This window comes from Hyperoodon ampullatus, assembly GCF_949752795.1.
Source record: "Hyperoodon ampullatus genome assembly, chromosome: X".
Taxonomy (NCBI): Eukaryota; Metazoa; Chordata; class Mammalia; order Artiodactyla; family Ziphiidae; genus Hyperoodon; species Hyperoodon ampullatus.
The window spans coordinates 42130233-42155826 of NC_136913.1; positions in this window are offsets into that span (position 1 = coordinate 42130233).

Consider the following 25594-nt stretch of genomic DNA (forward strand, 5'->3'; position numbering starts at 1 on the left):
CTTTTGCCTTTATTCTTACAACTCCACTCATTTCCAAAATTACTTAGGTTAGCACCTTATTCCCCCATCCCCTTCAGTGAGGTTGTTTTCTACATTTGTGTAACATGGTTTCAAATTATATGGGTAAGCACTTAGATTACTGATCATATGAGAATATTAGATTTAGTTTTGTAAGAAACTGCCCAACTATCTTCCAAAAAAACTGTATCATTTTGCATTCCCATAAGCAATGAGTGAAAATTTCTGTTGCTTTTGCATCCTGGCCACCAATTGGTATTGTCAGATTTTTGGATTTCAGCCTTTCTAATAGGTGTGTAGTTGTATCCAATTGTTGTTTTATTTTACAATTCCCTAATGGCAAATGACGTTGGGCATCTTTTCATATGCATATTTGCCACCTGTATGTCCTCTTTGATGAAGTGTTTGTTTAGGTCTTTTGCCCATTTTTAATTGGGTTGTCTCTTTTCTTGTTGTTGAGTTTTAAGAGTTCTGTACATTTTGACACTTTATGACAAAAATCACAGCAAGATCCTTTTTGACCCACCTCCTAGAGAAATGGAAATTTAAACAAAAATAAACAAATGGGACCACCTAATGAAACTTAAAAGCTTTTGCACAGCAAAGGAAACCATAAACAAGATGAAAAGACAACCCTCAGAATGGGAGAAAATATTTGCAACTGAAGCAACTGAGAAAGGATTCATCTCCAAAATATACAGGCACCTCATGCAGCTCAATATCAAAAACGAAACAACCCAATCCACAAATGGGCAGAAGACCTAAATAGACATTTCTCCAAAGAAGATATACAGATTGCCAACAAACACATGAAAGGATGCTCAACATCACTAATCATTAGAGAAATGCGAATCAAAACTGCAATGAGGTATCACCTCACACCAGTCAGAGTGGCCATCATCAAAAAATCTACAAACAATAAATGTTGGAGAGGGTGTGGTGAAAAGTGAACCCTCTTGCACTGTTGGTGGGAATGTAAATTAATACAGCCACTATGGAGAACAGTATGGAGGTTCCTTAAAAAACTAAAAATAGGGTTTCCCTGGTGGCACAGTGTTTAAGAATCTGCCTGCCAATGCAGGGGACACAGGTTTGAGCCCTGGTCCGGGAAGATCCCACATGCCGCGGAGCAACTAGCATGTGCGCCACAACTACTGAGCTTGCGCTCTAGAGCCTGCATTGCCACAACTACTGAAGCCTGCATGACTAGAGCCCTTGCTCCACAACAAGAGAAGCCACTGCAATGCGGAGCCCGTGCACCGCAATTAAGAGTAGCCCCCGCTCACCACAACTAGAGAAAGCCTGTGTGCAGCAACGAAGACCCAACGCAGCCAAAGCTAAATAAATTAAATAAATAAATAAATAAATAAATAAACTAAAAATAGAACTACCATATGACCCAGCAATCCCACTACTGGCCATATACCCTGAGAAAACCATAATTCAAAAAGAGTCATGTACCCCAATGTTCATTGCAGCACTATTTACAATAGCCTGGACATGGAAGCAACCGAAGTGTCCATCGACAGATGAATGGATAAAGAAGATGTGGTACCTATATACAATGGAATATTACTCAGCCATAAAAAGAAATGAAATAGAGTTATTTGTAGTGAGGTGGATGGACCTAGAGACTGTCATACAGAGTGAAGTAAGTCAGAAAGAGAAAAACAAATACCATATGCTAACACATATATATGGAATCTAAAAAAAAAAAAAACCAAACTGGTTCTGAAGAACCTAGGAGTAGGACAGGAATAAAGATGCAGACATAGAGAATGGACTTGAGGACACGGGGAGCGGGAAGGGTAAGCTGGGACGAAGTGAGAGAGTGGCATGGACATATATACACTACCAGATGTAAAATAAATAGCCAGTGGGAATCAGCTGCTAGCACATGGAGATCAGCTTGGTGCCTTGTGTCCAACTAGAGGGGTGGGATAGGGAGGGTGGGAGGGATATGCAAGAGGGAGGAGATATGGGGATATATGTATACATGTAGCTGATTCACTTTGTTATAAAGCAGAAACTAACACACCATTGTAAAGCAATTATACTCCAATAAAGATGTTAAAAAAAAGAGTTCTGTACATTTTGGATAATAGTCCTTTATCAGCTATGTACTTTGAAAATTTTTTCCCCAGTCTGTGGCTTGTCTTTACATTCTTTTAACATTGTCATTTTCAGAGCATAAAATTGCTGATTGTCAGTGCTCCCACAGTGGATGTGGCTCTAGTGCCCTTTGGGAGCTCACACTCACCAGAGGTAGGGCTGACCTCCAAGCCAATTGTCAGTGCTCCCACAGTGGGTACAGGTCTGGGGGTGGCACCAGCAGGAGCGGACTGGGGGCATGCACACCGGGTGGTGGGTGACATCACAGAATTGCATTTCCCCGGTGGACAGCACCTTGGGAGGAATACCCAGTGGCTCCTTTCCCAGTGAGAGTGCTCCAGTCCCACCTACCTCACATGCAGCTTAGAACCTGATCTGGGGGCTTCTACTCCAACAACTGGGGAGCAGACCCTTCCCCCAACAGGACTGTGACAGCCATAGAGCAAAGAGGAGGCCCCGCCCAACATTTAGTGCAGGCTCTTGTCACCACAACACCAAACACACCCCCTATCAAGAGGACAACAGCCAGCACATTCTGAGGAAAGATGTGGCAGGCATCCATACCAAACACAGCCCTCACACCAAAAATATTGGACTCTCACAGTCTACACAGTGATGCTTCCACATAAAAACAGCCCTTTAGGACCACAGGCGATAACTGTTTCTCCTAAATTCTTACAGTCAGAGAAATTTAAGTAAAATGAAAAAGCAGAGGAAATACTCCCAATTAAAAGGACAAGAGAAATCTCCTGAAAGAACAGACAATGAAACAGATCTCTCCAGTATATCACACCCTGAGTTCAAAAAGGAGGTAATAAAAATGCTAAAGGAAATAAGAAAATTTATGGTTAGAAATGTAGACCACTGTAACAAGGAACTAGAAATTATAAAGAGGAACCAATCAAAATTAGACAACTCCATTGCCTAGATAAAAACCCAGCTAAAGGCAATGCATAGCAGACTAAGTAATGAAGAATGAATAAGTGATCTGGAAGATAGAATAATGGAAATCACACAATCAGAACAGCAGACAGAAAGACAAATGAAAAAAATGAAAGCAACATATGAGATCAATGGAATAATATAAAACACGCCAACCCATGCATAATAGGGATCCCAGGAGAAGAAAGAAAAGTGGATCAAGTCTTCCAATCCATGAACATGAGCTATTTTTCCATTTATTTAGATCTTCCTTGATTTTTTAATCAGTGTTTTGTAGTTATCTACATACAGGTACTGTACATATTTTATTTATCCCTAAGTATTTGCTTTTTAAGTGCTATTATAAATGGTATTTTTTTAACATTTCAAATTCCATTGATTCATTGTTGGTATATAGGAAAGCAATTGACATTTGCATACTGCAACCTTGTTCCTTATTAGTCCCAGGAGATTTTTGTTGGCTTTTTTTGGATTTTCTACATAGACAATCATGTCATCTGTAAGTAGAGAGTTTTATTTCTTCCTTTCTAGTCTGTATATCTTTTATTTTCTCTTCTCACCTTATAGCATTAACTAGAACTATATTGAGTAGGAGAGGTGAGAGAGGACACCCTTGTCTTGCTCTTGATCTTAGGGGAAAGTGCTCAGTTTCTCACCATTAACTGTGATATTATCTGTAGGGTTTTTGTAGATTTTTTTAAATCTATTTGAGGAAGTTCCCTTCTATTCCTAGTTTGCTGAGAGTTTTTCTTTTTTTTACATCATGAATTGGTATTGAATTTTGTAAAAAGCTTTTTCTAAATCAATTGATATGTTTACGTGATTTTTTTCTCTTTAGACTGTTGATGTGGATAACATTGATTGTGTTTTGAATGTTGAGTCAGTCTTGCATACCTGTTATAAATCTCACTTGAGTGTGGTATATAATTCTTTATATGCATTATTGGATTTCATTTGTTAATATTTTGTTGAGGATATTTATTTCTATGTTCACGAGAAATATTGGTGTAATTTTCCTTTCTTGTAATATCTTTATCTGTTTTTGTTATTAGGGTAATAATGGTCTCATAGAATGTGTTAGGAAGTATTTCCTTTTCTATTTTTTAGAAGAGATTATGGAGAACTTGTATCATTTCTTCCTTAACTATTCGGTAGAGCTCACTGGTAAAGCCATCTGGGCCCAGACATTTCTTTTTTTTTTTTGCGGTACGCGGGCCTCTCACTGTTGTGGTCTCTCCCGTTGCAGAGCACAGGCTCCGGAAGCACAGGCTCAGCGACCATGGCCCAGCTGCTCTGCGGCATGTGGGATCTTCCCGGATCAGGGCACGAACCCGTGTCCCCTGCATTGGCAGGCGGACTCTCAACCACTGCATCACCAGGGAAGCCCCCAGACATTTCTTTTTCTGGAAGGCTATTAAATTAAAATTTTCTTGTAGTCACATTTTAAAAAGTAAAAAGGAACAAGTGAATTTAACTTGAATAATTAACTTATTTAACCTAATATATCCCAATTATTATCATTTCAACATGTAGTTTATATAAAATATATTAATGAGATATTTTATATTCTTTTCTTTAACTAAGTCTTTGAAATATGGTGTGTATTTTATACTTACTGCACATCTCAATTTGAAGTAGCCACATAACAAGTGCTCACATATCAATAGCCACATGTAGCTAATGGCTACCATATTAGACAGTACACCTAAGGTCTAAATCAAAGCTGTGGTTACCGTTGAGTTTCAATAATATATATTATATCTTGTCTCTCATTAGTATATTAATGATAGAATACAGATTTATTATTTTTTAAAAGGAAACATTCCGATACTTTCCCTTAAGAGAGAATCATATTGACCACTATCAGAAAATAAGCTTTGCCAATAAAAAGATACTATGTATGATATTTCTTATGTAGTAAATGAAAATTAATTTTAGGGAATGTCACAAAATCTTCAAGAGGCAAATAAACCAAGCTGCAATGTGATAACTGGAAACTACCCTTTTCTGTGATAAAGTGCCTCTAACAATTTCAAATTGAGTTATTATACTCAGAGAACTGTAAAACCAAAGCTATCCACTAGCAAAGTGACTTGACCTTGTTTGCACTAAGCCATTTATTGTTAGCATAAATTTACAATGTGGAATACTCAACAAATACAGCAGAGCAATTAGTTCTATTGAATATACATCCCTGTGTGATGTTGGCTTAACGAGGCTTTTCTCCTTCATTATATAAGCCACTTTCCCTTTCCAGACCTGTCTCTATTGGTCCTCAGAAAACCCAAACATTATGGGACCAGCAAGTTGACCAGTGCTTTGGATTTGGCCAGGAAGGCGACAGATGCAAGCAAGAGTAGTAGGAATCTTATTTCTGGCTCAGAGGTCCAGTGGCTAACAGGTGTCTCAGCCTCCATAAGGTTCCCCAAATCTTGGCAGCATCCAGCCAAAATCACGAACGGGCTCCTTATCTGTACTGTGCTCACCACTGTACCTGTGAGACCTAGAAGGGGTGAGCACATTATAAGTGGTTAATAAATAACAATTGGATGGAGGTATGTATCAATGAACAAATGCATGCATAAATGAATGAATAAAAATAAACTGCCTTCTCAGGGATCTGCAGTCCTCCTGCCTGCCGAAGTGTAGGCTCTAGGACAAATTCTGAAGTCAGAAAGCTTTGTCTTTGATTTCCTCTCATTTCCTTTTCTTGGTGCCCTTATGTTCTCATAAATTCTAGCCTATGTCTTATTCCCACATTTTCTCCTAATCCTTTGTGATGCAATTATTTTCCCTATTAGGTACCATTTCCACTAAGATCAGGAAAAAGACAAGGTTGCCCACTCTCACCACTATTATTCAACATAGTTTTGGAAGTTTTAGCCACAGCACTCAGAGAAGAAAAAGAAATAAAAGGAATCCAAATCAGAAAAGAAGAAGTAAAGCTGTCACTGTTTGCAGATGAAATGATACTATACATAGAGAATCCTAAAGATGCTACCAGAAAACTACTAGAGCTAAGCAATGAATTTGGTAAAGTAGCAGGATACAAAATTAATGCACAGAAATCTCTTGCATTCCTATACACTAATGATGAAAAAACTGAAAGTGAAATTCAGAAAACACTCCCATTTACCATTGCAACAAAAAGAATAAATTATCTAGGAATAAACCTACCTAAGGAGACAAAAGACCTGTATGCAGAAAATTATAAGACACTGATGAAAGTTATTAAAGATGATACAAATAGATGAAGAGATATACCATGTTCTTGGATTGGAAGAATCAACATTGTGAAAATGACTCTACTACCCAAAGCAATCTACATATTCAATGCAATCCCTATCAAACTACCAATGGCATTTTTCACAGAACTAAAACAAAAAATTTCACAATTTGTATGGAACCACAAAAGACCCCGAATAGCCAAAGCAATCTTGAGAAAGAAAAACGGAGCTGGAGGAATCAGGCTCCCTGACTTCAGACTATACTACAAAGCTACAGTAATCAAGGCAGTATGGTACTGGCACAAAAACAGAAATATAGATCAATGGAGTAGATAGAAAGCCCAGAGATAAGCCCACGCACATATGGTCACCTTATCTTTGATAAAGGAGGCAAGAATATGCAGTGGAGAAAAGACAGCCTCTTCAGTAAGTGGTGCTGAGAAAACTGGACAGCTACATGTAAAAGAATGAAATTAGAACACTCCTTAACACCATACACAAAAATAAACTCAAAATGGATTAAAGACCTAAATGTAAAGCCAGGCACTATCAAACTCTTAGAGGAAAACACAGGCAGAACACTCCATGACATAAATCACAGCAAGATCCTTTTGGACCCACCTTCTAGAGAAATGGAAATTAAAACAAAAATAAACAAATGGGACCTAATGAAACTTAAAAGCTTTTGCACAGCAAAGGAAACCATAAACAAGACGAAAAGACAACCCTTAGAATGGGAGAAAATATTTGCAAATGAAGCAACTGACAAAGGATTAATCTCCCTATTAGTTAAATGGAAAAACAGGCTCAGAAGCAAGCAGAAGCTCTGAATGCTAATCTTGACTCTGACTTTATCCATCAGGATGATCTTGAACATCTCCCTTCAAGCCTGGGACTCAGATTAATGCCTTCTCTTCCTACACAGCTTGGATGGCTGTTACTCACCAGTTGTGTGAATTTAGTCAGATTACTTACCTTCTATTAGCCTCAGTTGCCTTATCTGTAATGTCTAAGTAAATATCTGATGGGTTCATTTACCTGATGGGTTCACTTACCTGATGGGCTGTTTAAAAAAAGTAAATAGATGAAATAAGGCTCATAAACCACTTAGCACAATAACAAGCATATAACAAATACTCAATAAACATTAACCATTATCATTTCTATTATCTCCCATCTGTCAAATGGTTGTCCTATCTATGCTTAAAAATAATAATACTGAAATAATAAATAACTAACATTTATTGAGCCAGGAAATGTGCAAAGCTATTTACATATGTTATCTCACCTAATTCTTGCATAATAACATCCTCATAATTTTACAGGAGCAGTAATTGAACCTCAAAATGTGTAAGTAACTTGCCTAAGGGCACAATTGCTTAGTGTTAGATTTGATATTTGAAAGTATATCTTTCTAATTTCAAACCATGTGTTCTTTCCACTATATTAAAAGAACACTGCTAGCTCTAAAAGTCTATGACTTCCAACTATTGTTTGATTTATGAAAATTTAGTGAGTCAAAAAATAAATCCATTAAAGGCCAACTTGTACATGGCTGTATGCTAGGTGTTATGAAGGGTACAAGATGAATAGGACAATATCCTTAGCCCCTCATATTCTGGCAACATGAAGTAATTATTTCATTTTGGCCAGTTTTCCTTGGACCTCTCTTCTGATATAATCCTAAAATTGAGCAGTAATTTCTCTGACTCTCTCATTTTTATAAATTGTTATTTTCAAAAATGTGTTTTTAAAGAACCACATTTGCTAAATTAACAGTGCTAACAAAGGCTGATTATCTCATCACAGTAGATTGTCAGCATCAATGTTTAGGCTTTTTAATTAGCTTGAAATTGTTATTACTAAGTGACCCTTTATGTAACACAATAACAAATCATTTCAAAAACATTTGTTGACAACCTACAATAAATTAGGTGGTGTCAAAAAAAACCCATAAAACACCCCCAAAAGCCCACCCATGTTTAAAGATTTTTTTTGAAGAAAGATTAAAACTTATAGGGGATTCTCCCACTCACCCATCTGTAAAAAGATCTGTTCTATCGAACACCTGCTATGATACATGGTGCTTGATGTATAAGCAGATATAAATTATAAGGTATGAGGTATGAGCTTTTTTATTCTAAATCAATTGAAAGATCACCATAATTGGTTTATGGGTTGGAAAAAAACAGTATGAGATATCAAGCTAACTGATCAACAGGAATCCAGTACTTCTGTTTAGATGGAACAAAATTTTTAAAAATCGCTTTTTATGCTAACATAAATGTATGCAATACTTCCTCCATACCCTTAAAATGAAGAGACATTAGCATAATAAAAATAACTGGGCAATTTCTATTGAATTTATTCTCATTTCTCATGCTTCTGGTTCTCATAGTTTCAGGAATCAGAAAATGAAAGGTTTAATCCTATTGTTTTCAACAAACTTATGGTTACCAAATGGGGCAGAGAGGGGAAGGGGTACAAATTAAGAGTATGGGATTAACAGATACAAACTACTATACATAAAATAGATAAGCAACAAGGGTTTACTGTATAGCACAGGGAATTTTACCCAATATCTTGTAATAACCTATAATTCAATATAATCAGAAAAATCTTATAAATAAATAATCACATTATTTTCACATTGATCAGGAAAAGAGGAGGTAGACAACAAGCTTTTAAGGAGAACCTGCACATGTCTACTTTCCTGCTCCAAAATTTATATTTGAAGTCAGGGCAGAAGTTTTATTAACAAAAAAGTGTTTTTCCATCTCAGAGTCTTTCAAAAACTAGGTCTTTCTAACTTTACCAAGATCTCTGCTCTTCATTTAGTCTCTTCGTTATTACTTACTGTTTCCCTCTCTACTAGGCAAACAGGTATTTACCTGTTGCTTAGATTATTTGGAGTCAGACATTCTCCTTAACAAAGGAGCACTAAATTGTTCAGAGATCAGTTAGGAGATAGATGACTGAAAGTTTGGGTCATGGATGAAATTCTGTTCAAATCACTTGTTGATAGAAAATAAACTACTTCCATTAATAGATGAGGATTCACAAACATTAATAAAGGGGACTCATGGTCATCATCTCAGCTTTCATCAACATTTCCATGTCCAGTTACTCTGAGATTCTAAAGTAACTTCAAAGTTATCGGGGTCCGGGAGAGAGGAATCCTACAGACCCAAATCCATGGGTTGTCCTCTGTGGAAAACCATGACTACCTTTCCACGTCTTCTTTGCTCTCATAGCACAATAATATCTTTGCAGTACAATTAGTTACAGTTTATAGACTAGATCAACCCATAGACTATCCTAACCCTCTCCCCGACCCAAACTCTTTCCTTTTCCTGTCTTAGCCAACATTTTTTTTTTTTTTTGGCTGCACTGCATGGCTTGTGGGATCTCAGTTCCCTGACCAGGGATTGAACCCGGGCCATAGCAGTGAAAGCACCGAATCCTAACCACTAGACCACCAGGGAACTCCCTTAGCCAACATTTTTTATCCATACTTACTAGATTTCTAGATGACCATCTGGGCAAGCAATATCCTGTGTAACAGAAAAAGACTTGCAGAAGATCTTGAAAAGTTAGGATGATTGAGCTGAGTCACAGGGGATGAAATGCAACAAGAATAAATGTAAGGTTCTCTACTCTGGCATGAAGAACTCAACTGGGCAGGCTTGGGGTAGAGGAGTCATGGTGTTTATGTTTAGCCAAAGATGTAGGGGTTAACAGAAGTAGAAAGTCTACTGTCTTTTTTTAATTGAAGTACAGTTGATTTACAATATCATGCTAGTTTCAGGTGTACAGCACAGTGATTCAGATATATATATATATATTCCTGCTCAGATTCTTTTCCCATATAGGTGTTTTATTTATTTAATTATTTATTTTTTGGCTGCATTATATCTTACTTGCTGTATGTGGGATCTTAGCTGCAGCATGTGGGATTTTTCGTTGTGGTGTGTGGGCTCTTCATTGCAGCATGCAGGCTTCTCTCTAGTTGTGGCATGCAGGGTTTTTTTTCTCTCTCTAGTTGAGGCGCATGGGCTCAGTAGTTGTGGCGTGTGGGCTTAGTTGCCCTGCGGCATGTGGGATATTAGTTCCCTGACCAGGGATCGAACCCGTGTCCCCTGCATTGCAAGGTGGATTCTTTACCACTGGACCACAAGGGAAGTCCCTCCGTTATAGATTATTACAAAATATTGAGTATAGTGTCATATGATATGCAGTAGGTCCTTGTTGGTTATCTATTTTGTATACAGTAGTGTCTTTTGTTCGGCCTCTGACTGCTGCACTGCATGGAATTTTGAGAAAGGAAGGAAGGAAGGAAGGAAGGAAGGGAGGAAGGAAGGGAGGGAGGAAGGATGGATTTGCAATTTATTCAGAAGGAGATTAAGAGAAGGTAAGGGAAAGAACAAGGAAAATAAAAGGAGAGGAAGACAGAAATGAGCAAAGGGGAGAACTGGGGAAAGGAAAAGGAGAACTATAGTGAAGGATCGGTCTGCCATCTGAAACGGAGGATCAGAGTTACAGTCTCAGAAACCACACTTAGAATTCAGGCTTCTCAGCCTCTCTCTTTATACCACTCCTTCCCTGTCAGGCCCCCTCCCATGTCAGGACCTGGAACAGTGCTCAGTTGAGGCAGTTTTAGATAGCTGAAATAAAAAGCAAGTAAAGGATAACTACGGCTCTCACTTGTAGTGTTTTCCTAAAGAAACAAAAAGACACAAATTTTCAATTTTCTTATCAAGTGGGCAAGTACAACTACTATATCAACACAATCTGACTTTTTGTTTTAGGGACCTTGTAACAAAGTATTTATACCAATAGGCAAAGAGATCTCAATCTAGGCCATAATCTATAACCCAGTGGTTCTTAAACATGTATTTACCTAATGTGCCAATAAAACTAAAGTCAAAATACAAGTGTTTAGTGGATTGTGTGATGACCCTGGCCACCAAGTTCTGGTTTCTAGGGATGCAAATCTGGGTCACACTAATGCTACCACTTCCTCCAGCCGCTTGGTTCTCTGGTGTGATTGGACCAGTCCCCATGTCCTACTGTGGGGCCTCTGCAGCCTTTGGCTTTATTGAGATATAATTCCCATACCATAAAATTTGCCTATGTAAAGTATATAAATTGAGAGACCTTCAAGATGGCAGAGGAGTAAGACGTGGAGATCACCTTCCTCCCCACAAATACATCAGAAATACATCTACATGTGGAACAACGCCTACAGAACACCTACTGAACACTGGCAGAAGACCTCAGACTTCCCAAAAGGCAAAAAACTCCCCACATACCTGGCCGTGTGGCTGACAGTGTCTTCATATCCTGGCCAGGTGTCAGGCCTGTGCCTCTGAGGTGGGAGAGCCAAGTTCAGGACACTGGTCCACCAGAGACCTCTTGGCTCGACATAACATCAAATGGTGAAAGCTCTCCCAGACATCTCCATCTCAACGTGAAGACCCAGCTCCACTCAACTACCAGCAAGCTACAGTGCTGGACACCCTATCCCAAACAACTAGCAAGACAGGAACACAACCGCACCCATTAGCAAAGAGGCTACCTAAAATCATAATAAGGTCACAGACACCCCAAAACACACGACCGGAAGCAGTGCTACCCACCAGAAAGACAAGATCCAGACTCATCCACCAGAACACAGGCACAAGTCCCCTCCACCAGGAAGCCTACACAACCCACTGAACCAACCATAGCCACTGGGGTTAGACACCAAAAACAATGGGAACTACAAACCTGTAGCCTGTGAAAAGAAGCCCCTAAACACAGTAAGTTAAGCAAAGTGAGAAGACAGAGAAACACACAGCAGATGAAGTAGCAAGGTAAAAACCCACCAGATGAAACAAATGAAGAGGAAACAGGCAGTCTACCTGAAAAAGAGTCATGATGGTAAAGATGATCCAAAATCTTGGAAATAGAATATAGAATAGAAAATACAAGAAACATTTAACAAGGACATAGAAGAACTAAAGAGCAAACAAACAATGATGAACAACACAATAAATGAAATTTAAAATTCTGTAGAAGGGATCAATAGTAGAATAACTGAGACAGAAGAATGGGTGAGTGACCTGGAACATAAAATAGTGGAAATAATTACCGCAGAGAGGAATAAAGAAAAAAAATGAAAAGAATTAAGGAGAGTCTCAGAGACCTCTGGGACAACATTAAATGCACCAACATTCGAATTATAGGGGTCCCAGAAGAAGAAGAGAGAAAGAAAGGGACTGAGAAAATATTTGAAGACATTATAGTTGAAAACTTCCCTAATATGGGAAAGGAAATAGTTAATCAAGTCCAGGAAGCACAGAGAGTCCAAAACAGGATAAATCCAAGGAGAAACACACCAAGACACATATTAATCAAGCTATCAAAAATTAAATACAAAGAAAAAAAAATAAAAGCAGCAAGGGAAAAACAACAAATAACATACAAAGGAATCCCCATAAGGTTAACAGCTGATCTTTCAGCAGAAACTCTGCAAGCCAGAGGGGCGTGGCAGGACATATTTAAAGTGATCAAAGGGAAAAATCTGCAATCAAGATTAGTCTATCCAGCAAGGATCTCATTCAGATTTGACGGAGAAAGACCTTTACAGACAAGCAAAAGCTAAGAGAAATCAGCACCGCCAAAGTAGCTCTACAACAAATGCTAAAGGAACTTCTCTAGGTAGGAAACACAAGAGAAGGAAATGACCTACAATAACAAACTCAAAACAATTAATAAAATAGTAATAGGAATATATATAATGATAATTACCTTAAATGTAAATGGACTAAATGCTCCAACCAAAAAACATAGACTGGCTGAATGGATACAAAAGCAAGACCTGTATACATGCGGCCTACAAGAGACCCACCTCAGACCTAGGGACGCATACAGGCTGAAAGTGAGGGGATGGAAAAAGATACTCCATGCAAATGGAAATCAAAAGAAAGCTGGAGTAGCAATTCTCATATCAGACAAAATAGACTTTAAAATAAAGACTAGTACATGAGACAAAGAAGGACAGTACATAATGATCAAGGGATCAATCCAAGAAGAAGATATAACAATTGTAAATGTTTATGCACCCAACATTGGAGCACCTCAATACATAAGGCAAATGCTAACAGCCATAAAAGGGGAAATCAACAGTAACACAATCATAGTAGGGGACTTTAACACCGCACTTTCACCAATGGACAGATCATCCAAAATGAAAAGAAATAAGGAAACACAAGCTTTAAATGATACATTAAACAAGATGGACTTAGTTGATATTTATAGGACATTCCATCCAAAAACAACAGAATACACTTTCTTCTCAAGTGCTCATGGAACTTACTCCAGGCGAGATCACATCTTGGGTCACAAATCAAGCCTTGGTAAATTAAAAAAAATGAAATCATATCAGGTACCTTTTCCAACCACAACACTATGAGCCTAGATATCAATTACAGGAAAAAATCAGTAAAAAATACAGACACATGGAGGCTAAACAATACACTACTAAATAACCAAGAGATCACTGAAGAAATCAAAGAGGAAATCAAAAAATACCTAGAAACAAATGACAATGAAAACACAGTGACCCAAAACCTATGGGATGCAGCAAAAGCATTTGTAAGAGGGAAGTTTATAGCAATACAATCCTATCTCAAGAAAGAAGAAACATCTCAAATAAACAACCTAACCTTACACCTAAAGCAATTAGAGAAAGAAGAACAAAAAAACCCCAAAGTAAGCAGAAGGAAATAAATCATAAAGGTCAGATCAGAAATAAATGAAACAGAAATGAAGGAAATGATAGCAAAGATCAATAAAACTAAAAGCTGGTTCTTTGTGAAGATAAACAAAATTGATAAACCATTAGCTGGACTCATCAAGAAAAAGCGGGAGAAGAGTCAAATCAACAGAACTAGAAATGAGAAAGGAGAAGTAACAACTGACACTGCAGAAATACAAAAGGTCATGAGAGGTTACTACAAGCAACTCTATGCCAATAAAATGGACAACCTGGAAGAAATGGACAAATTCTTAGAAAAGCACAATCTTCCAAGACTGAACCAGGAAGAAATAGAAAATATAAACAGACCAATCACAAGCACTGAAATTGAGACTGTGATTAAAAATCTTCCAACCAATAAAAGCCGAGCACCAGATGGCTTCACAGGCAAATTCTATCAAACATTTAGAGAAGCGCTACCACCTATCCTTCTCAAACTCTTCCAAAATATAGCAGTGAGGAACACTCCCAAACTCATTTTACGAGGCCACCATCACCCTGATACCAAAACCAGACAAGGATGCCACAAAGAAAGAAAACTATAGGCCAATATCACTGATGAACATAGATGCAAAAATCCTCAACAAAATACTAGCAAACAGAATCCAAAAGCACATTAAAAGGATAATATACAGTGATCAAGTGGGGTTATCCCAGGAATGCAAGGATTCTTCAATATACGCAAATCAATCAATGTGATACACCATATTAACAAACTGAAAGAGAAAAACCATATGATCATCTCAATAGATGCAGAAAAAGCTTTCAACAAAATTCAACACCCATTTATGATAAAAACCCTCCAGAAAGTAGGCATAGAGGGAACTTACCTCAACATAATAAAGGCTATATATGACAAACCCACAACCAACATCGTTCTCAATGGTGAAAAACTGAAACCATTTCCACCTAAGATCAGGAACAAGGCAAGGTTGCGCACTCTCACCACTATTATTCAACATAGTTTTGGAAATTTTAGCCACAGCAATCAGAGAAGAAAAAGTAATAAAATGAATCCAATTTGGAAAAGAAGTAAAGAAGACAAGACTTTGAAAAGGAAGAAATGAGGGTGGTGAAAAAGTCAAGCGGCTTATCTTTGCAATCTCAGGTAGCTACTGGCAGACTTGGAGCTCAAGTCCCTTGTGATCATTCCACTATATTTCTTAAAGTGTGGTCCTCAGAATGTTATTTTGTTAGATTTTCTACAGGAAAGGGGACCATGGTTAAAGAAATTTCAGGACATGCTGTACTATAGAGATTCGCAATGAACATGATCACATTAAAGTTTCTAAGAAGTCCTCTATTTTTAACTCTGTCCTGTGAAACACACTGGAAAAAATTACTCTAAATTTATGCTGCTTCTGCAGTGGGCTAGGTATAAATTCTATATCTTCTATCCAAAGTAGTACCAAGATAAGGCAGAACAAGTTGGAAACTAAAGAGTTTACTTCAATCTGGATATCAAAAAACTTAAGAATTTCATTTCTCATGCCTAAAATGAAATTTAGTTTTGTGGATCTCATTAAATTACGTGGTTCAAGTCACTCATGGCAAATGCTAAGAGACTGTTTTAGCACGTTTTAATATGTCAAACTGTACTCGGCACTGGGCCAAGGACAGGGCAATTTTTCTGTGTTTTCAGAGAGCTTGGTTGGTTGTAGACATTTGGGGATAATTGCTTTTATGCAATGTTAGACTGGGATGAAGCGATTGGAAATGTTTGTGGGAAAACACTGCCTTTCCCATAAGGCAAGTTTGGGGCCTCCTGAAGGACAGCCATGCCTTCTTAGTTTTATGCTTTGTTTTAGACTTCATTTTTCTACAAATAATGTTGGATATAAGAAAGAGAATTTCTGTGTTTCTTAGGCATATTATACACTTATGTATTAAGAGGGTTAAAAAAGAGCAAGATTGCTATCCATTACTCTTTGGATGGGACTAGGGCTCTCGGAAAGCTATCTTATTTGTTAATATCACCAGAAGTTTTTTATTTCAAACTATTTTTCCCATAAAAGTAGAAGACTGGGCCTCCCTGGTGGCGCAGTGGTTGGGAGTCCGCCTGCCGATGCAGGGGATACGGGTTCGTGCCCCGGTCTGGGAGGATCCCATATGCCGCGGAGCGGCTGGGCCCGTGAGCCGTGGCCGCTGAGCCTGCGCATCCGGAGCCTGTGCTCCGCAACGGGAGAGACCACAGCAGTGAGAGGCCCGCGTACCGCAAAAAAAAAAAAAAAAGAAAAATAAAAGTAGAAGACTCTTCTACCTAGGGAAAGGCATTGAGGCTTTCCAAAATCATCCTATTGTTGAGCCGGTGGCTTTTGTCCCTGGAGAGTAATTGATTCCTTATTTCTTCGAGTCTTCCAGGAAGAGCAGGGGATGGATATCCAGGGCAAGCTAAAGATGTCGGGTTTAGAACCCTGTGGACTCCAATTAGAATGCAAATTTCTTGTCCTGAGTTCTCTCAGTTCCAGAGAGTGTTAGCTACCTTCCCAGAGAAGAGCTTTTCACCATCCCCTACTCTAGTAGCTGGGGGCTCAGAGTTTGGGAGGAGCAATGTGCATTATCAGAGAGGAAAAGTACATTATCATCTAGCCATGCTTCTATTATATGTAGAAACCTTGGAAGTCTGATTCCCCAGGGAATCAGCAAGACCTTTTTCTTACCCATGCTGAATAAACCAACCTACTAAATGTAGGGAAGTTATTTCTATTAGAAAACCTCAGCCCTTAATTTGGCTCTTTTATTTTCCTTCCACAGCAGAGAAATATTTCCAAAAACTGAAGTGGTTCTGATTAGTGGTAAAGTCAAAAAGCCTTCAGTTCCAATTAAAATGTGCTTTAAGTCATTTTGTGTGGTAATGGCAGCAGTATAAAAACAAGTTAAATTTCTCTTGATTTTTGATCATGGGTTTGGCTCTTGAATTCTTCTATTCACTAGCAAATTCTGGCACCGTTTTCTGGGCTGCCTGTGGAGGAGCCGTTCACGGGCTTCCCAATTAACACCCTGTTAAGCTGTACACCTGTGGTGGAATTACCCTCAGATCACGATATTGAAGCTTTGAACCCCATGACACCTATATTATTGTCCTGAAAGTCAAACTTAAAATGTTATAAAATGATTCCTGTTGTCTTGGCAATGGTAATTTGTTTCCTTGGTATTCTTGTCAAGTGTAGAGGCATATGTAGGGGAGTCATTGTGAAGCAATTTATTTATTAACAACTTTATTGTGGTATGCTTTACATACCATAAAATTCACCCATTTTAAATGTACAATTCAGTGATTGTTAGTATAGTTTCAGAGTTGTGTAACCATCACCACAATCCAATTTTGGAACATTTCCATCACTATATAAAGAAACTAGTACCCATTAGCCATCACTCTCCATTCTTATATCCCGCCTCAGGCAACCACCAATCTATTTTCTGTCCCTATAGATTTGCCTTTTCTGGACATTTCATATTAATGGAATCGTGCCATATGTGGCACTTCGTGTCTAACTTCTTTCATTTAGCATGTTTTCAAGGTTCATCCATGTTGTAGCATGTATCAGTACTTCATTCCTTTTTATTGGCAAATAGTGTCCATTGTATGGATACACCACGATTTTGTTTATCCATTCATCAGTTTGTAGACATTTGAGTTGTTTTCATATCTTGGCTATTCTGACTAATGCTGATTTGAACATTAGCATTCAGGACTTTGTGTGGACATAGCAATTTATATTAAACACAGCAAAAGCAGACTCAGTCTAAACCCTCATATTCAGCCAGAACATTATTAGTAGAGCTATGGGGTGCTGTGATATTTGCAGAGTAAATGGCAGTTATACAAAATTGCTGATAATAGAATGCTAGTTAATATAAAAATCTGTATAAATTCCCAAGGATTTTATGAAAATTTGGGGTTTTGTGAGACTTGCCATGTCCATTGGCAACAAGCTTAGCTTTTCCCAATGATTGTAAAGAATGTCAAGGGTTAGAATACTTGATGGCCTGAGTTTAGAGGACTGGTCTGGGACATAAGTATTCTGTCTGCCTTTTCTATAACCCTCTATGCTGTCCTTGGAAAATCTTGTCACCAGACTCCTCCATTTCCTTGTCTTCAAAATGGGGATAAATGATTCCTATACAGATCCAAAGGCAGTTATGAGGTTAAACATTTTTCAGGCATTTAAAACACCTCAAAAGAAAGGTAATACACCATATAAGCATAAAGAATTTTTGTTGGCAAAATGAAAGGAAGGTTTAGTCAACCTTTTTTTTCTTTCTGGAAAACCTAAAAAATAGATAAAACCACAAGGTTTAATTTTGTATATTTGAGCTGGCAAGAATGTGATATTCATTTCCTCCAAGGCCAAAAATGTTCAAAGTTCCAGTAATGTTAAGCCCTTGATTGAAGGAACAGTTTTTCTGAGTTCCCAAAAGCTTTGCTAACTATATTCTAAAATTAAAGCCTTTTACCTTCTCATCACAAAACAACAACCATTTGGTTTAGAGCAGAATATGAAAAAAATCTAGAGAAGGAAATTAATACAATACGCAGTTACCCAGCAAGTCCTCACTGAAAGAGACACAAGGTGTTTCTGGCCTTAAAGAATGTGCTGTTCTGATGAGGTTCAAAGAGAATTAACAATAAAGAAACTATACCTATTTCATTTTAGTGCCCCATGTCTATTTCTATTCCAGAAAGGTATCTGGCCTGTTGAAGATAATTTTTTTGAAATGATGAAGTTTTGACTGTCATAGGAATATAAAAATGAACATACGTTGAAAATTTTATTTAACTCATAATGAGAGAACCAGGCAGATGTTATAACCAATTCAAAGGGAATACAAAGAACAGACATATATATAGATCAGGAATATTCAAATGAATGTGCAAATGGAGGCTAAATGTGGCTTCCTCCACAGTGGGAAAGTGAAGTCAATTAAATCTCTACCAGACTGGTCTCTAGAGTGTTCAGAAAATATCTTTAAAGTTACTGGATGAAATAACTAATCAGACAATAAAGGCAGCAGAACTCAGGAGGAAACTGATAAAGATCTGTAAGGTTTATGAAAAAGATGGGCAGGGGTTAAGTTTTGAAGATATTTGGTTAAGGTCAGGGTTCAGAGGAGGAGAGGGATGGGCAGTCTAAGCAGGGCAGAGATGAGATGACCTGGTCTGTTGAAAGTCCAGGACAGTTGGAAGTGAAGACATGGATTAACTTCATGATAGGGATTAAGAGGTAGATCATCTATACACAAGTTCCCAGAGAAAGAGCTGGCTGTATCCCCAGTTGCTTTGTAAGTGTAGAATCAGCCCCTGGGAGCCCAGAGTTACATAATGTCGCTTATACAATGTGTGGAATTGCAAGCAGAGAACAGTACAGAGAAAATGAATGCTGGGTCATACTTCGTGAGCTATGAGTGCTTCACTATCCCTGGGGTGGGAAGCGCTAGGAAGCAGCAGGAGCATTGGGGCTGACAAGTGGTCTTGCTAGACTGAGGAACTTTGGGCTTTCTGCTGAAATGGAGGTCCATTGAAATGCTTTAAGCAGGAGACTAACAGTCATTTTTGTAACTTGAGTCCCTGGTAGCTGTATGGAGAAAGGGTTGGGATAAAGGGAGTGAGACTAAATGTTCAGAGACCTGTGGCCATTAAAGGGAGAAGTCCCATGATATTTAGGCAATAAACTCAAAGAAAGGAAAATATATCCTAAACTCCTTATAAAATTAGTCCAGCAAGATATTTTATTTTAAAAGGGCATTCTATGATCACACAAGTTTGGAAAACGCATTGTCACCCTCTTAGATACACACTAGAATATTAAGGGCTCTGGTAACTAATTCAACAGGGAAAATCTGTTTATTTTTTGTTTAACCCAACAGTTCAAAAGTTTATCAAATAACTTTAAATTTTGCATAACACCTATTAATATTTTGTTCTGTTGGGTTTGCCTTTGGGAATATTGGCCTAGGATGGCTTCCAGGGAGTTCTGGCTTGCTTAATAAACAGTGGTTCTATTAACTGAGTTTGGGAATACATGAACAAGAAGAGATTTGTGGGACAGGATATTGAGTTTAGTTTGCATATTTTGAGTTTTAGGAGGATACCTCCAATAAACAATTGAATAGATGAGCTTAGAACTTAAGGATGAGATCTGGGAGGGAGGAACAGACTTGGGAACCACCTGTTGAATTTTAAATGGTAGGTGATGTTTCTAAGAAAAGTACATATAGGGAGAAGGAGACAAAAGGGCTGAGGGTGGCCTTGACAGCACTATTTACTGAATTCTTTTCCCGCTGAGTCTTCTTACAGATTTCATATTTCACTTACGTAGGTCTATTAACTGAACTCTTTATTTGATTCCAGTGCTCTATCTATTTCTCTGCCAATATAATGGGACATTAGTAGTAATTAGCTTTATAATAAGATGATATCTGGTAAGGCAAATTCATTTTCACTGTTCTTCAAAACTTGCTTTACAGTGGCACTTTGATCTTCCATATAAACTTTAGGATAAGTTCATCAAGGTCTAAAAAACTACAACTATCCATATTTCTATTGAAATTGCATTGAAGTGATTAGTTTAAAATTGATATTTTTATTATACTGAGTCTTCTTATCCATGAACAATAGTGTGTGTGTGTATCCATGTATTTGTCTTATTACATTTGGTTAGCTGTGTATACATTTTACTCCAATGTTCTTAAATGTCTTTTGAAGGGATTAATGCTATCTATGTACCTTGTTGTTTTATTGTTATTGTCAAAAGACTTTTCCCCCCATCCTTTCTATTGTCTAATTGTCTATAACAGGTGTCCAAGAATGCTATTGATTTCCATATGTTGATCTTGTGTTCAATAGCCTTGCTGAACATTTTTTACTATTTCAAAAAGTTTGCATCCTCTCTTGAATTTTTTTTTGCAGACAACCTACCACCTGCAAAGAAGGACAATTTAATGCTTCTACTCCATTCCTTTATATCTTTTATTTTTCTTGTCTTTTTGCACCAACAAAGACCTCTGGTACAATTTTAAATTAAAAAAAATGATGGTAGCCATATTTGCCTTATTCATAAGATTTATAGGAATGCTTCTAATTTTTAAAATTATGCTTTCCATAATTTTTATTAAATAGACTTTCATTTTAGAGCAGTTTTAGGTTCACAGCAAAACTGAGCAGAAGGTACATAGAGTTCCCATTCACCTCCTACCCCCACACATGCATAGCCTACCCCATTATCAATATCCACTATCAGAATGGTACAATTTTTACAGCTAATGAAAGTACATTGACACAGTTTTATCATCCAAAGTGTGTTCTCTGAGCTTCCTGGATCTGTGGGGGGGGGGGTTTTGGTTTTTGTTTTTAGGTCTAACATTAATTTGGGGAAACTCTTAGTCCTTGTTCTTTCAAATATTTCTTCCATTCCTTTTGCTCTTTCTTTTTCTGGTATTCCCATTACACATATGTCACACCTTTTTTAGTTGTCCCACAATCCTTGGTATTCTGTTCTGGTCCTTCCATCTTTTTTGTTTGTTTGCTTTTCAATTTTGGAGGTTTCTATTGAGATATCCTCAAGGTCAGAGATTCCTTCCTAAGCCATGGCTGGTCTACTAATAAGCCCATCAAAGGCAGGCTTCATTTCGGTTACAGTTATTTTTATCTGTAGCATTTTTTTTTAGTTCATTCTTTGAATTTCCATCTCTCTGCTTACATTGCCCATCTATTCTTTTTTGGGGGGAGGTGGATTTTAATACTTTATTTAGCATGCAAACAACTTCAGGTTGTTTCACTTTTATATTAATGGTAGGCTTTCAAGATGGACCAGGATTTCATTTTTTTATTTTAATTTTTTTTATTTTTTAAATTGAAGTATAGTTGATTTACGATGTTGTGATAATTACTGCTGTACAGCAAAGTGATTCAGTTATACATATATATATATTCTTTTTTTAAGTATTCTTTTCCATTATCATTTATCAGAGGATACTGATTATAGTTCTCTGTGCTGTACAGTAGGACCTAGTTATTTATCCATTCTATCAGTATATATATAAGCTTACATCTGCTAACTCCAACCTCCCACTCCGTTCCTCTCCAAACCCCCTCCCCCTTGGCAACCACCAGTCTGTTCTCTATGCCCATGATTCTGTTTCATAGATAGGTTCACTTGTGTCATATTTTAGATTCCATATATAAATGATATCATATAATATTTGTCTTTCTCTTTCTGACTTACTCCACTTAGTATGATAATCTCTAGTTGCATCGATGTTGCTGCAAAAGGCATTATTTCATTCTTTTTTATGGCTGAGTAGTATTCCATTATATATATATTACCACATCTGCCCATCTATTCTTTTTTTTTTTAACATCTTTATTGGAGTATAATTGCTTTACGATGGTGTGTTAGTTTCTGCTGTATAACAAAGTGAATCAGTTATACATATACATATATCCCCATATCTCCTCCCTCTTGATCCTCCCTCCCACCCTCCCTATCCCACCCCTCTAGGTGGTCACAAAGCACCGAGCTGATCTCCCTGTGCTATGTGGCTGCTTCCCACTAGTTATCTATTTTACATTTGGTAGTCTGTATTGCCCATCTATTCTTGAATGCTATCTATTTTATCCATTAGAACCCTTAGCATATTAAACATTATTGCTTTAAACTACTGGTCTGATAATTGCAACATCCTTTTTTTTAAATTGGGGTATAGTTGTTTTACAATCTTGTGTTAGTTTCTACTGTACAGTGAAGTGGAGTTCCCTGTGCTGTACAGCAGGTTCTCATTAGTTATCTATTTTATACATATTAGTGTATATATGTCAATCCCATATCTAAGTCTGGTTCTAATGCTTGCTCTGTCTCTTCAAACTGTGTTTTTTGCCTTTTAGTATGTCTTGTAATTTTTCCTTGATAGCCAAACATGATATACTGGGTAAAAAAAATTACTGTAAATAGGCCTTCAGTAATGTGGTAGTGAGGTGTGGGGAAGGAGAAAGCATACTGCATGTAGTTCTATGAGAGATCTCAGTCTTTTTTGAGCCTATGCCTCTGGGCTGTGAACTTCACATGTGCTTCTTTGTCCCCCGCCCCCTTGTGAAGGGACAGGATGGCTAGAGTGGGCTGGAGTTGAGTATTTCCTTTTCCCTGAGGTCAGTTATGCTCTGATAAAACCCCAGCAGGTTAATCTCTGGTTGAATACTTTTTCCTAGGACAGACCTTGTTAAGAAGAACAGAATGTTCTGGAGTATTTGAAAATGGCTTATTGCCACTCCCCCAGCTGGAAGCAGGAGGGGATTTTTCTCCAATATTCGCTGTGAGAACCTGGTAGAGTTTAGGAGGTAAAACTCACAAGAGTATCATATTTCCCTGATAACTGTGTGTATGTGGAGTTTTTAATTCCTCAGGCTTGTCCACACTCAGCCTCCAGCAACTTGTCAATTACAGTTCAGGTTAACCTACCCCAGCACTGGTTCCCTCAGAGATTTCTACTCATGAGTTAAGATTCTCTGTATCCACTTGTTTGTCTCTCCAATTTGTCGGGGTGGGGGGGCAGTGATTTGCCCTGTGACCCACTTCTTTTATGGATCTAAAGAGAGTTGTTGATGTTTTAGTTTGTTCAGCTTTTTACATGTTGTTAGGATGGGGTGGTGACTTTCAAGCTTCTTACATGCTGGACCAGAAACATTTTCCATAAATTTTGAAACATGCTTTTATCAGGTTAGAGAAGTTAACTGCTTTTCTGAATTCCCTGAAGGATTTATTTCCTCAATGAGTGTTGAATTTTATTGACTGTATTTTCAGTCTCTCTCTATATAATCATGTATTGTTTTTGTATCTGTTAATATAGCAAATTTATTACATTGATAGATTTTTTTCTATGTTAAATCATCTTTACCTTCCTGGGATAAACTTTATTTGATTGTGGTAGGCAGAATTCTAAGATGTCCTCTGTGACTCCCACCCTGTGGTAACCATGTCTTCGTGTAACCCCCTCCCCTGGTATGTGTGTGGAACCTGAAACTTGCCTCTAACCAATAGAACATGGCAAAGTGAAGTGAATTTTCATATGCAAGTAAAGTCCCTAGACAGTTGACTTTAAGTTAATCAAAAGAGAGATTAACCTGAATGGATCTGACCTAATGAGGTTATTCCTTTAAAAGAGGGTCTAAGTACTTTGAGATATTCTCCAGGTGGCCTTGAAGAAACAAGCCATCCTAAATTCCACAGCTGCAAGGAAATGAATTCTGCCAATAATCATGTGAGCTTGGAAGAGGACCCCAGGACTCAAATGATACCCCAGCCCAGGCTGACAACATGATTGTAGCCTTGTGAGACCCTAAGCCAACGATTCATTTAAGCTGTGTCTGAACTTCTGACCTACAGAAACTGTGTGATAATAAATGGGTGTTGTTTCAAACTAATAAGTTTTGTGGTTATTTGTTACACAGCAATAGAAAACTAATACTTTGGTATAATATTTTTTTTAATATGCACTGTCACTAAGTTAATAACTTAGTTAAGTTTTTAGAACTTTATATCTATGTTTATATGTGAGAATGGTCTATAAGTTTAATTTTTTGTACTATCCTTATCCAATTTTAGTATCAAGCTTTTATTAGCCTCATAAAATGAGTCCAATAGCTTTCCTCCTTATAATCTGTGAAACAGCTTGTATAAAATAGGGAGAATATGTTCCCTGGGAGTTGATAAAACTTGCCTATAAAATCAACTAGGCATGATGTCTTTTGAATAACACATCCAATTGCCTGTTTAATTGTTTAAAATTTTGTTGGTTAATTCATATGTTCTCCTTCTTGAATGAATTTTTATAATTTATATTTTCTTAGAAATTATTTATTTCATCTGTTTCCAAATATATATCTATATTTTTTTCTCATATTATCCTTTAATCTTAGAAAATTCTGTTTATAATGTCATACTTCCTTATTGTTTCTAATATTGTTTATTCATGCTTCCCTTTTTTTCAATGTTACCAGAGATATGTCTAATTTATAGACTTTTAAAAAAGTTTTTAGTTTTGTTGATTCTATGGATTTCTCTGTTTTCCACTTCACTCTTACTGCTCTTGTCCTCTTTATTCCAACTTATTTTACAGTGTTAGTTCCTTTATTTTTAATTTAGTATTTATTTTTATAAAAGTTATATATGCATATATTTGGAAAAGTCATACTTGTGCAAATATTGTTTCATAACAAATTGCATGTATCCTGTCACATCTCTCCCATTCCTCCTCTCCAGAAGCAACAATTTTCAACTCTTTTAGCTAATTCTTACGATTGACATGTGTTAAAAACATGCTAACATTGCTATTTCTTGCTTGTGAAGTTTTAAACATTTTCCATTAATTTCCCAATACAGATTGATATCTGTGTTTAGATATATTTCACCATTACTCTACCTCCACCACACATGTCTATACTCCCTGTGACCTATCCTTCCAGGGCAGTTCTATGGTTACTTTGGTTAAATCACAATCA